General features: G+C 43.3%; 1 pseudogene; it reads left to right on the forward strand.

Annotated features, from left to right (window-relative positions):
• Positions 1-3,567: 3,567 nt before the first annotated feature.
• LOC100603121 lies at positions 3,568-13,666 on the forward strand (annotated as a pseudogene).
• The last annotated feature ends 392 nt before the right edge of the window (positions 13,667-14,058 follow it).

A 14,058-nucleotide genomic window follows, 5' to 3' on the forward strand; every position in this document is an offset into this window, starting at 1 on the left:
AGAGGAGGCCTTGGCTCCATTGGCCTTTGCGCTCTCTTATGTGGGAGCTGGGGACTTCTTTGACGGTTGGGTTCTGCCTTTTATCCATGGCCACTGGGTTGCTGCAAAGGGCACCCTCACTCAGCCAGTCCAGGGACGCTTCTGGTTCCTTGGCCAGCCTGCCCTGCACGGCCTCGGCTCTCTAGTCCAGGCATTGAACACAAGTACGGTGGTGGACACCTCGCCACAGCCGGACCTGCGCGCTTGCTCTCCTCAATCTCGGGTCTGTATAAAATACTTGATTCAGACAAGCCTTTTCAAAGAGAAGATGCAATGGGCCTGTGCTGAACAGGTCTTTCCGATCTCTTTCTAGAAACGCCTTTAGCACAACCCCGGGAAGGATTAATGGCTGCAAACTCCTCCAGACTTCAAAGCCTCTGATTTGAAACTCCCACCTTGAAGGTCAAGCAAAGACCACAGAAATTCTCGATCAGTTCTGAAGGAGCCATATTTTTGCCTAAATAGTAATTCTTTACTCTTTTCGAACAACGGTTTTCCAGAATAATAGATTTTAAAAAGAAAGAAAGAAACTGGCCTGTCTATTCGTTCTTTCCCAGCTTTGCTTCTAATCCTTCATTAACTAGCTCCTTACCCCCTCCCAGACCTGAAACCCTCTGCAATAAATACCTCTTACGTGAATTGCTTATTTAAAGGCAATTGCACTAAACATCCCTAGAGTTTGCAAACAGTGTCAGGGTTGAGAGGCTGGATTGGGGTGCATCTGGGAGAGGGTGGGGACGGGAAGAGAAAGTAGGGGTAGAGGAAGAGGGTTCTAGCCAGATCGCCGGTGTCTGAAGGTAGCAGGTGCAGCCTTAGCTGCACAGTACTAATCTAAAAGGGGAAGAAAAGAGTTGTGCCACCGAAGCGTGGCGTGAATCGTTGTGGGGTTCCGGAGTTTTGCTTGTTTTTCTACATTCACTCGGCTGACAAAGCACATAGGGGAGGATAAAATAATTCACTCAGGAGCCTGGTCCCAGGATTTACCCCTGTACTGTCTGTATCTTCAGTGTTGGGCTAAAACTCGAGGGCGTCGGAGTACTAGCCCTTAGAAGGTAGTACACAGCCCGAGGTTCGAGGACGTTTGCGGCAGGGCCAGGTTAAGTGCTGCCGCTCACCCGGCAGCTGCCCCGACTGGCAGCACACCATGCCGCAGGCATATGGAACTCGTGCCTAGGCTCTCATTTTTCCAACTTTGGGGAGTTCCGGAGGAGATCTGGGGACGGACTGGGAGAAAGGACTCCAGCTAACTTCGAGGTCAGGGGTAGCCTAGAGGTCCCTCTGCTAAATCCTTGTCCTCACCCCCAGAAAGCAGAAACTTCTCCAGTTCGCGACATCCTGTGCAATACCGGAGAATTATGGTGGAGTCAGATGTTCTTGAGCAAGAGGGACGCCCGAGTGTTTTGCCAGACGGAGACTCAAATGCGTAAAGTGCGGGAATTACTAGTCTGTTTCCTCCCTCTACCCTCGATAAATTCATCTCTAATCCCACTGCGCGTTGTTCGCTCAGGCCTGGGGATTTGTACAAAGGAAAGGCCACTCCAGGATGTTTCAGAGACCGGGCTGAGGTTGGGTCTCACGGTGGCTGTCCTTGGGCTTCCCATCCCGCAGCGCTCCGATGTGTCCCTCCTCTGCGCGGAAAATTTCGACCTCGGGCGCCGGCATCGCGACGCTCAGCCAGTGCCCGCGAGGCTCCCGGGAGATGCGGGGTAGTAAGGCCCTAAAGGGAGGAGCCTGGACACGGCCTGGATTGAGATGCGTTTTGTTTGGGGTTGAAGGCGCGAGAAATTGGGGCGAGAGAAGAGTGTCAGCCGGATCCGGGAGAGGACAGAGCTGAAGGCGCGGCGGAGCTTAGCTCTGAGGACCTTCTCCGCGGCCCTCCTTATTTTCTTCTCTTTGGACTTGTTTGGACGGTTGCACACTTTTCCCCCTCCTGATTCCCTAAGTTTTTTTTATCTCTCCCCTCGCTGCGGGTTAGCTGTACTCCCCCAGCTCCCGTCCCTACTGGGCGCTGCAGGCTACCCAGCGGCACGCGAACCGCACGCGCGGACAACAAAAGCCGCTTTCATGACTCACTGCCCTCGAGCAATGCCCCAAATCTGCCGCCTCCCGGGTCCCCGCTCTGAGCGCGCGGCGCGGGCCGGGCGTCCCGGCCGTTACAGCGGCAGCCGGAGCGCCCGCGGGAAGGGGGGCGGGAGGAGGCGTGTGGCCGGGGGTGGGGAGAGGGGAGTGTGGCCTGGGCCGGGTGGAGGGGAAGGGGGAGGCGTGTGGGGGGATGGGGGTGGGGAAGGGATGGAAGCGTGTGGCCCGGACGTAGGAGGTGGGAAGCGTGTGGCTGGAGGCGAAAGCGGGGGGGCGGGAGGTGGGGGGCGAAGCATTCACAGGGCCAAGATAAAGAGCAGGGGCCGGGCCGGCGTCCCTGGCGGTGACCTGTTTCTCAGGGAAACAGATGCTCGCTCTTGCAAAGGGAGGTTTGCGTTCAATGAAAGGATCAAGTGTGGCCAGGGCAGCCCGGCCGACCTCGAGAGGTTCCCGCGTCCTCTCCCCGCCCTGCCTAGGAGGGGGGTGTCGGGGCCTGGGCGCGGGAGAGGGGGGTGAGGGGGCCGGGTGGCTGAGGGCCCCGCGAGACCGTGGGGCTCAGGGGCCGCAGGAACGGAGGGCCGAGAGCTGCAGGTCCTGCACGGGCTGGGTAGCTCGGAGGCTCTTGAGAGCTTCGGGGGATGAAGGGGGGTTGATGCGGGTTCTGACCAGACCGCCGACGCGGCGCCTCCGCCCCGGGGGAGGCAGTTGGGCTCCCGGGTCCTGGCCTGAGGCTGGAGCTGCCCAGGCTCGACAGGCAGGCGACCCGGGAGAGCCAAGAGCAACGAGAGACGCTATTAAAATGCCTCGCCGTCGCCCCGAGCGCAAAACCCATCCTCCCCAAATCTCCTGGGCTTGCGGCATAATCTTAATTAAGATAATTGATTCATATTGCACCTGCGAGAACGGAAAAAATTGATTTCAACCCCCAACCCCACAAATCGCTTAGAGCTATTGGATGGAGCACGACGCGACTGTGATTTAGGGAGTGATTTAGTGCCAGGCTTCCCCAGCTCGGCCTGCCTGGGCCTTTTTATTTATTATTTATGCCCTCCCGGTACCGACGGGGCTTTGGTGGCTCCTTTCTCGGCTCCCAAAGACCTTGGAAGGACTTGTCTCTGATTCCCTGTCAGGATCGAGGGGCTTTCCTTAAACCATCCAACACTCAGAATCAACAAAGTAAAATCAACTCAGTAGAAGCATCTTGACAGGCGTAGGTCGCGGGTACAATTGCTCAAGGCCTCGTGCGTTCGATGCCGTGTGTGTGCAAAAGTGTGTGATTGCACTTGAATGTACGTGTGTGAATCCGTGTGTGTGCAAGATTATGTGAATGTGTGTGCAAATCGTGTGTGCATATAAATAATGTGTGTGATTGTTAGTGTGTGAACATATGAATGTGTGCAAGTGTGTGTCAATGAATGTGAATGTGTATGTGAGTGTGGACATAAGTGAATGGGTGTGAGAGTGTCTGTAAGTGTATGTCCACGGTCGCACCTGCTCTCTGATGAGGAGCGTGAGCAGAGGGCGCACACCTGTTTCCCGGGGATCGAGGAACAGCTTGCTGTCCAAAGGGGATCGCAGGGCCACGGAACTGACAAACACACGCTATTTGCCAACCTTTGCCTTAATAGAAAGAAGCAAGCAAACAAAAATCCTCGGTAGCTGTGTGTAGCTTCAGGAATGGAGAGCCGAGACACACCGACGGCGCCGGAGCGTCCCAAGAACAATGGCTGCTGCAGTGGGTTGGAAGAGAAGACCCGGACAAGTTCCTAAAGGCACGGGAGGAACGCGGGCAAACCAGGTTTAGGGCCCCAGGCGAATTGTGGAAGGAATGACTGCCTCAACCTATCAGCACCGTGGACAATTCCCACTCCAAAGGCCCTGACCTTCGGCCTACTAGATTCAGCAAAATCTCTCTTCCTCCCTTCCTTCCTCCTTTCCTTCCTCCCTTCCTCCTTTCCTTCCCTCCCTCCCCTTCCTCCTCCTTTCCTTCCTTTCCTCCCTCCCCTTCTTCCTCCTTTCTTTCCCTTCCTCCTTTCCACTCTTCCCTGTTTGCTTTGTTTCAAAAACAAAAACAAACAGACAAACAAAAAACATGGGGCACCATGACTGAGCTTTTAGTCAGAGTCCTGTAACTCTGCATCTAATTAGCCACATCCTCACAGTAAGTTTCATATAAAACTAAGTAGCCAGATTTAGGGGTAAGGAAAGAGCTTAAACTATAATTTGAGCTGGCTAGTCTGAAACAAAGACAGAAATCATAAATTGAATAGCTTTCAAAAAGATAGTCATTATTCCAATATTTGCACTTATTTGCCACACAGCTTCAAAACCAAAATGAATTTCTTTTTTACTGTCCATAGAAGTAATAAAATATCTCTAAAAATGTTTTTGATTTTGCTTGTGTTTTATGGAGTATAAGTTTTATTGAAAATATAAAATCTTTTTCACCATCACTTTATCAACACTTCAGTTATTTCATACTGTAAACAATTTCTGGTAAATTCATGAAAAAATAAGCCAACAGAAGTTAAATGGTATTATTCACTCAGATTCAGTGAGCCACACAATTAGCTAAATCATGCCAGATCTAAAATATTACAAACTGAGTAGTCATAACTTATCCAACATATACTGGAAAAGTCTAGTAAAGACATAACTGAGAAGAGAAAGCTCCTTTGGTACTTCGAACATCTGAGAAATATATACACCATATCCCCCTCCCCCACCACACACTTATTGATGTAATTTTCAAAACATCATTATTATTAGTAAAAAAATCCTTATCAAGTATTATTCACACTTCACTGTAATGAGAAATATAATCATTTTTGATTAAAGAATTCATCCCTGAAGTCTCACCTTCTTTAAATAAAATGTTTTCTTTCCTTTATAACAAATGCATTTCACTCAAATTAAATATTGATAATTTGACCTTTTATGTCTTTAACTAATCAAAGGGGGAAAATTCCAAATGTAGATCTTGGAGTTTGGCCTTGGTGGGTCTTTCCGCTTGAGTAGGCACTGAGATTAAAGGAGTCAAACTTCCTCTTTCACTGCTCTCTCCTTGCACTAATTGCTTATGCAAAAAATGCAGATTTGTATTAATTAGTAACTCCACTGATTAGTTTTGTGGTATTTTCACATAATAAATCATGCTGCAGACATGAATTTTGGCACATCACCCAGTGGTGGCTCGGCTGCAATACAGGTTTCTTATTAAAATAAAATCTCTGACTAAATCTACCTTTCGGATGCAGGTACCGTGAGCAGCCACCTGCTGGGAGCACCTGCCATGGGAAATTACTTTCACTCAGTGACAAGCCACTTTAGGGGCTCAAACAGAACAATTTGATTATGAGGTTAGGCTCTAATAATAAACAAATAGTTAAACACATACATACATACGTGACACAAATGTGCCTAAGCTTTAGACACATTTTGCAGACAATGATGTAACAACAGATAATTTACTTGTAATGGGACTAGATGTTTAAAAACAACTTCCCAAGTTATCAATAAATACCTCAGTCTGTTTTTCTCCTGTAACATCTTTGCTCATTTGTGAGATGGTCTGATATTTTGAGACTCTCACATAACTCACACTCATTGACTTTACCCACTCCCGAGACAGGCAAGCTAGTTCTGGAAGGAAAAGAGCCACAGAAGCATCAAGGAGAGGAATATGAATGCCAAGAGCCCTCCCAGAGGGAATTGGGCACCCCTGCCGTCCTAGCATCAGATGAGAAGCTGTGAGGCCAGACACCTACAGTTGCATGATGTGAGGCAAATTCTTCCTTTCCCATTGTTCACTACACAAACTTTTACACAACTTCTTCCTTTTGAAAAGTATTTAATTTGATAAAGCAGATTACAACCAATCTTGCCAAGATTATGAATTAGGCCCAGGTATGTTCTGTGCTCTTTTAACCCTTTACATGTCCTTGTTTTCTAATCACTAGTGACGCCTTTCCAAGACCCCTCAGGTGCTCTCAGCACCTTTATGTTCTTTCTGTTACCTGCCAATCTATAGCTGCTGCTTGCTGCAAGGAACCTGGAAATTTACGCATCTTAAGAAGTTGAGAATGTTGCTGAATCTGATGCCTGTACCTGGGGAGGTTGCAGAATCACAAGGTACAAAGAAAAAAAAATAAACACTTAATATTGACATTCAGAGATTAATAAAGGCTAAGAGAGGTATATTTCAGATGGAGGCTGGGGCATGACATTCTGTTCAGTTTATGCTACGCAGGTCTCAGCCTCCATCTTCCTTCATGACTTGTCCTGAAGCAGGTGGGTATGTGGGGGCTGGGGATTGTGAAGCCTCTAGGGAGGCTCTCTCTCTCTCGACATCATTTACTAACCCTTTCAAACTTAGGTGGTGAAAGGAAGAGGTCATTTATTTTGTGATGTTTTTATTTATTTGTCTTTGATGTGGGCAATTATTTATTTATTTATTTATTTATTTATTTATTTATTTTGAGATGCAATTTCGCTCTTGTTGCCCAGGCTGGAGTGCAATGGCAAGATCTCGGCTCACCACAACCTCCGCCTCCCGGGTTCAAGCAATTCTCCTGCCTCAGCCTCCGAGTAGCTGGGATTACAGGCATGTGCCACCATGCCCAGCTAATTTTTGTATTTTTAGTAGAGACGGGGTTTCTCCATGTTGGTCAGGCTGGTCTCGAACTCCTGGCTCAGATGATCCGCCCACCTCGGCCTCCCAAAGTGCTGGGATTACAGGCGTGAGCCACTGCACCTAGCCTGGCAGTTTTTTAAAGTTAACCCAAAAGTTGGGAAAGAACATAAAATTTAAAGCAGCTAAGTCAAATACACTTTTTCTCCTTTGAATTTACCCTGGATCCTACTTCTTCTGGAATCACATGACTAGATTAATTTGTTTTTCTCAAGAAAAACAAACAGACAAAAAACAAAACAAAAATAACAGTCCTAAATTTTTATGTTTGTCCACAATGCTAGAGTGATAGACAATATGGAGAGCACCAGGGCTCAGCATAAGCAAAGGCTATAAAACTGCTTCAGGTTTTCTTCAGAGAGCTTGTCTCCTCCTTCCCCTCCTTTCAGAAACTGCTGATTCACTGGGCAATAAGCATATCAGCAAATCTATATTGAGTGCCACTATGTGCTAGGTACTGTGCTGCTAGGTGCTAGGGGCACAGGAGTAAATAGACATTAGATTCAGCCTTCTTGACACTTTCTTTCTAGTGGGAGAGACGGACTTTAACGAGGTTTACTCACAAGTGAGTATGTACCTACCCGACTTGAAACAAGTGCAGGAGTACTCAATACCCAATCTCACTTCCTTCTCGCATGCTTTTCTAGAGTAAACAGTCTGGAAAATTAACACAAATAAATTAATTAAAAGTTTCCTATGTGTCCTAGTTGTGGTATACATTCTGCTAACCAGATGCATTAGACTTTTATTCAGAACCAGTTACTTGAGAGAGCCAGGATACAGAAGATTGATTTGTCTGGCACAAATTCTAGTGCAAGGTATTAAAGTCAGCAAGTGTGGTGACGGCTTTCTGATCAGGACTCAAGCAAAGGTAGAAGCTTTCTTAGCCTAGTTTTGTGGTATGGTTTTTGATACCATTCCTGGAATCTCAGGCTAGAGTCTGTTTCTTCAAGCCTCCTAACACATTTCTTGTAAAGCTCTCCAGGTGATGAGGCACACTAAAGTTTGAAAACCCCTAATGGTTCTCAATAACACACCACACCTACCTTCTGATCTCTTACATCAAGGAGCAAAAACTGAGAATTATAATGACAACATTTGGGAAGATTTAAATAGCTCCAGCTACTCTGAATACTCAAGTTCCACTGAAAGCCTTCTTTTACACCATAAGCACTCCCTCCTGCCATATCAAATGAGGCTGATCTTCGTTTGCTTGAAGGTTCCTCTGACGTACTCAACTTGCAAGAGAATGTAAATCCTCTTTATCACCCATTCCTTCCCCTTACCATTGCTTCCAACCTGTGACTAATAGGGTCAGGTAGGACAAGAAGAATTTTGTACCTAGAAGAAGGCTAATAAGTAATTGCAAGGTTTTGTTCATTTTTATTGTGCTAAATGTGGGGGCAAATGTGTGGGTAAAGATTTTGCAGATGTTAGCCTAGGGGGGATAGAATGTTACTTTACATCAGGCTGAATTTCTGAATACTGTTGTAATTGTTATTAATTCTGGATTCAAAGTGCTGCTGAAACCTCTGAGTATAGGTTTCATTGTCTGCTCAGAAGGTTGAACAAAATATACATTCAAAGCTGACTTACATTGCATGAAGCTTAAATACCAAAAATTTCTCAATGTGATGTAGAAAAAGCAACCCAAAGTTTTAGACAGAAAAGATTAGAGTGAATTCATTATTGGCAAACTTCTCACCTACCTCCTAACTATCCCCAACACATGTGCATTTCCTTGGGAGGGACCGCATCTTTGAAAAATCCCCTTCAGGCTGGGAAGGAAGGTGGACGTTACTGTTGAATGGGATCCCTGATAGAAATTGGGATAATTGGTTTCTGGGATGACCGTCCAGGGGGCACACATAAGAGTCAGCAGCAAAGTGGGATTTTTACTATAACCCAGAGTAATCAGGGTGATCTAACACAGGAAAACCTGTGGCAGTGTCTTAACCTTCTATGGGATTCATATAATTGTATGAGGTCTGAATAATAACAACAATAATACATGGCATGATAAAACCTGATCAAGGCCTGTCGTGAATTACCATGATGTCATGATAGCTGCTCACTCAATTCTGAAACTTGGGTTTATTTCCAAACATTGAATATAAAGGAAGCCAGGTAACCTGAAGAAGGACCTTGTGATATCATCAGAAGTACTTCCTATAAATCTTTCTCCCAGCCTTCTCCAGAAGTATCTTTCGTCATTTACCATGGTAACTGTGTAGTGGGAGATGGGAAATAGCCAGATCTTTCAGGGAGTATTGGCTCCTGAATATAAATGAACACAATGCAGAATGTCACTGTGATGTATCTGGCAGAATCTGGGACACATGCAATTTAGGTGACAATTGGATTTGCGGGCCTAATTCTGTCACAATGGCACTTATAGGTTTGTAAAAGCATCCTGTGATTGTTTCCACATTTCCTTCAGATAGAGATGAGTGAATGTCCATATTTCCTTTCTGACCCCCAAAATGAGGGTCGTTATGGGAGAAAAGGTCAAATATTGAGCTTCCTCTTCTTACCAAAAGTACAACTGCACACTGGGGGAATTGCAGAGATTCATCAGCATCAAAGATTTGAAAGACATCAAGTGATACGACAGTAGCCACTAGTTATCCCCCAGTAGCTGTACTCTCTTTTTCTCTCACAGAAATAATATCTCCAAATTTTACCTAGGGTAACAGCCATTCTGAAAAAAGACTACATTTCCTGTCACATTGCAGCTGCATATGACCATGTGACTAAATTTTGGCCAATGGGATGTGAGTGACAGTGATGAGAACAACTCCTGGATCTTGTCATTAAAATAAAGTGATGTGTCTATCCCTTCTTCTTTCTCCTTTGTGCTGGCTGAAATGCAGACCCAAGGCACCACCATAGAGACCATGTGGCAATAAGATAGAAGGAATTGGGTCATTGATAGCATAACCATACTAGCTCTAGTCTGCTTACACAAGGACTTTCATTTGAATGAGAAAGAAATTTTTATTTTGTTTATGCCTGTATCATTGTGAATCTCTCTCCAGCAACTGAATTGATATGCTAACAAACATAGGTAGTGATCCCTGTCACATCTCCATTATAGAACCCCTTTCCTTGCCTTGTGCAGATGAGAGTCTTAGAGAATGTCAGTAGAATTACTGTAAACTTATTCTTGGCCCACTGCAACCTCCACCTTCCGGGCTCAAGAGATTCTCCTGCCTCAGTCTCCAGAGTAGCTAGGATTACAGGCGCCCAACACCATGCCCAGCTATTTCTTTTTTTTAATTTTTAGTAGAGATGGGGTTTCACCATGTTGGCCAGGCTGGTTTTGAACTCCTGACCTCAAGTGATCTGCACACCCCGGCCTCCCAATCAAGTGGTGATTTTTCAATGCAGATGCTATTCCACATGATATCTTTTAGTTGAGTAAATCAACACAATCCTGACACGGGACATTCAGCATTTGTTCTGGCAATTTTTTTTTATAAGAGGAAAAGGGTCTCACTATGTTGCCCAGGCTGTCTTGAACTCCTGGCCTCAGGCAATCCTCCTGCCCTGAGTAGCTGGGATTACAGGCTTGAGCCATAATGCCAAACTAAAAACTTTTTGAAAAATCCCAATAAGTAAAGAGCACAAAAAGTAGCTTGCTTTGAGACATTCTATTTCAGGTATACCAACTCTTTCACTCCTTGTAATATAAGAAGTGGCAGATACCCTAATTGCATCAAAAAGGTGCATGATTGACAGAGAGTGAGGAGTAAATCCAAGGAAAATTTAGGGTCCTGATATCTCAGTGAAAATACGGGGGATCCAATGAAATGGGGCAACTGAGATTCTTCCAAAATAAAAAGCAATTTACTTCACTTTGCACCATCTATGACTAATATATTTTGCAGAGTTTTCTCCCAAGACTATTAAATTAGATTAAATTAATTTAATTGAAGAGAAAAGGAAGCTAAATAAACTCACTGTGCTTATCCATATCTAACTTTTGATTTTTTTTGTGGTTATAAGCAGCCTGGACAAATGGCTTGAAATATGAAAGACGTAGTGGTCTTCATAGTTTGAATAAATTCTATACAGTGTGGGATAGGAAAGCCACAAATGATTTGCAATGTGAAGAAAATTTATTGTATAGATAGTTAGGAGATAACTTTAGAAATGTGAAATAAGAAAGTCAAAGATGCAAGGAAGAAATGTGCATGGTTAAATAAAATGAGAAACTAGAAGAATAAAATGAGTAAAAATATTTATATGTAAGGTTTTTGAAAAAGAATCTTCACAAATTTCCCATAGAAATGTAAACTGGTATGGCCATTGTAGAAACATTCACATGGTTTCTCAAAACGTGGGAGTTAACATATGACCCAGCAATTTTACTCCTAGGTATATCCCTAAGAATAGAGAAGAAATATCCCTAAGAAACTAGAAAACATATTATCATAAAAACTTGTACACAAATGTTCATAGCAATATTATTTGTAATAGTTCAAAAGTAGAAACAAGCCAAGTATCTATCATCTGATAAATGGATAACAAATTTGGTATATCCATACAATAGAATATTATTCGGCTATAAAAGTAATAAATGCTACAACAAAAACAATCACTGGAGACACTATGCTAAGTGAAATAAACCAATCACAAAAGGACAAATACTGTATTATTCTACTTATATGAGGTATCTAGTGTAGTTACAGTCATAGAGACAGAATGCAGTTTAGTGATTTCCAGGGACTGGAACGAGGGAAGAATGGAGAGTAAACAGCTAGTGGGTAATGGGTTTCTTTCCGGGGTGATGAAAATATTCTGGAATTAGATAATGGTAATGGTTGCTCAACTCTATGAGTATACTAAAAACCACTGAATTGTATACTTCAAAATGGTGAATCTTATGGAATGTTAATTAGAGCTCATTTTTAAAAAATGAGTGGGAAATGCAATTGCAATACGTCTTCTCTTACCTTGTGTGACACCATATGCTCTGGTTTTCCTCTTTACCTCTTTGACCACTCTTTATGAGTTACTGTGCAGATTTCTCTTTTGCTCATCCCTTAAATCTTTGGTTTTCCTCAGGGTTCTCTCCTAGGCTTTCTTCTGTTTTCTTCTTACACAATCTCTGCATTAGTTAGGAAGGCAGTCAATGCTTTGAACAATTTTCATATGCACAAATTTCATTTACTACTGTTCAGTTAAATGACACTAGACCCCACATGGTTTAAATTTCGGTTACGCAGTGTATTAATTGTAACTGCTTAAAGTATAAGCTTCACTGCTAGCTCTTTAGTACACGAATCTCTACGTAAATAAGAGACATTTATCATGGTCAGTGACCAATCACATCAGTTGTTTCAAATTCTGTTAGTGATTGGTCACTGCCCATCTGTTATTTAGTTTATGCACAGACAGCAAAGCCTTAGTTGGGTGGCCTCCTTCTTTCCTAGTATTAAGCCCATATGACATTAAAGAAATGAATATTAGAGAAAAGGGACCAACAGCAATGAAAGTGCAGCAAATAAATTAAAAACGATAATGCTGGAAGTGAAATTGAATGTGATCAGGAGATTTGAAAATGGAGACAGCAAAGTAAAGACAGGATGAGACCTAGGCCTGCCTGAAGCTAGTGAACAAATGATGTTGAAGAAGTCAGATCATTCAAAAACAAGGTAATGTAGCTTCAACATTGTTTAGTTTAAGTTGCACTCAGAACAGAAAGCTGCTTAGGGTAAAAATGGAGCATTTACTTCTACTTAGGATTGAACAGTGTAATGAAAACAAAAACCCAATCAGCTTAACAACTATCATGCAGGCCAAACTCTGAAGTCAGGTGCTGCATTGAAAGGAATCAGTAATTACAAGGAGACTGAAGATAAATATTTCCCTGACAGTGAAGGCAGATTTTAGTGTTTTAGAAACTGGCATGACTTCACAGTGTTTGAATTGAACATTAATGAGATTTTAGAAGAAATAGTTGACTGGGAATGTTGACACTTGCTATTCAAAAGACATGAGGCTGGCAGCCACAGGAACTTCATGAAGGCAAATGTATAGACTTAAAAGAGTAAAGTGGTTATGACAAAAAGGATGACAACATCCCAGAGGAAGTAACCACAGTAAAGAAAAACAGGCAGGCCGTAGGAGGAAGATGGGTGGAGTCGCGCGTTACCCGGGAGGAGATTAAGAATGAGCTAGAGAAGCCAATCAACCGTGAGAAAACATGCCTTGCTGCTACTGCGCATGTTCACCACCAATAATGGCCACCACCACCGAACGGACGAGTTCTCCCGGGGAAACGTACAGTGCAGAGAGTTGCAGATCTACACTTAGATGGATGCAACCTTGAAAGAACTGACAAGCTTGGTAAAAGAAGTCTACCCAGAAGCCAGAAAGAAGGGCACTCACTTCAATTTTGCAGTAGTTTTTACAGATGTTAAAAGACCTGGCTATCGAGTTAAGGAAGTTGGCAGCACCATGTCTGGCAGAAAGGGGACTGATGATTCTATGACCCTGCCGTCGCAGAAGTTCCAGGTAGATTACTTGGACATAGCAATTACCCCTCCACATCGGGCACCTCCTGCTTCAGGGCACATGAGGCCACATTAAATTCTATTTACTATTTCTTGTATTTATTTTTTGGTCAGTTATGTAAAATAAACTTACTCTTTTTCCTCCCCAGATTATTGTCATTAAGGCTTTGAATTCTAAACAAATTATAATCCATCATCTATTTAGGAATTAGATTTGGATGTGCTATTGTATGATTACTAATAGAAAGTCCGTATGTTTCAAGCCTTTTTGTAAAATATGAAGAAAGTGCTCTTAGCATTCTATGTAAAACTGTACTGTTAAATATATGTGTGTAATTAAAAAAGCAACAGAAAAACAGACAAAAACCCTTCAAATTAAAGGAAATCTCAGAGATATTTTACAGCATTGAAAGGGCAAAAGGTAAAATGTTGGAAGGTGATCCAAACTTATAAATGAGTATAATTCACTAAGACAGAAAAAATGCTTGTCCAAACTACTTTTGATATACTTTTACAAAGAAATACAACATTTGAACGCTTAATTATCTAATAAATTTTAGTATACTAAATAAATATTAGTTTTATAGCTTTTTAGTTTCTCCAAATAAGAGTCTTCTTTAATATTTTAACAAAAAAAATCTAAAGGTCTTGGACAAACTTTTCAGAGTTTCAGCTTGTAAAGTCATTTTTATTTATTTATTTTTAAGACAGAGTCTCACTCTCACCCAG

This window comes from Nomascus leucogenys, chromosome 22a (assembly GCF_006542625.1).
Source record: "Nomascus leucogenys isolate Asia chromosome 22a, Asia_NLE_v1, whole genome shotgun sequence".
Classification (NCBI taxonomy): domain Eukaryota; kingdom Metazoa; phylum Chordata; class Mammalia; order Primates; family Hylobatidae; genus Nomascus; species Nomascus leucogenys.